We start from the raw sequence: 238 nt of genomic DNA, 5'->3' as shown, positions 1-238 counted from the left end.
GACGATAACAATATTAGTGGTGTTAGTTTGAAAAAGTATGACAGTGGTAGTTTGGTAGTTTCTCTAAAGTATGACTCAGTCCCAAGCTCACGTCCCAAGCAAACTGTGAGGGTGCCCGACGCCCGCGGCGCCCACGCCACGCCACGCGGACACACGCACGCCCACTCCACGACCCACGCTCCACGCCCGCGCCCGCCCACCCGCCCGCACACGGGTGCCTGAACCGCCTCGGGGGCTT

The 238-nt window shown here is 61.3% G+C and overlaps 1 protein-coding gene across 8 annotated transcripts in view; it reads right to left on the bottom strand.

Annotated features, from left to right (window-relative positions):
- Window positions 1-238, bottom strand: part of LOC119588791 (ELAV-like protein 1) — a gene marked incomplete at its 5' end in the record, with an annotated part of 73,233 nt that overhangs the window by 8,268 nt on the left and 64,727 nt on the right.

The sequence above is a fragment of the Penaeus monodon genome, chromosome 24 (genome assembly GCF_015228065.2).
Source record: "Penaeus monodon isolate SGIC_2016 chromosome 24, NSTDA_Pmon_1, whole genome shotgun sequence".
NCBI classification, from domain to species: domain Eukaryota; kingdom Metazoa; phylum Arthropoda; class Malacostraca; order Decapoda; family Penaeidae; genus Penaeus; species Penaeus monodon.
Note: the sequence above shows the minus strand (reverse complement) of the source record. Positions and strands in the feature narration are given on the sequence as shown.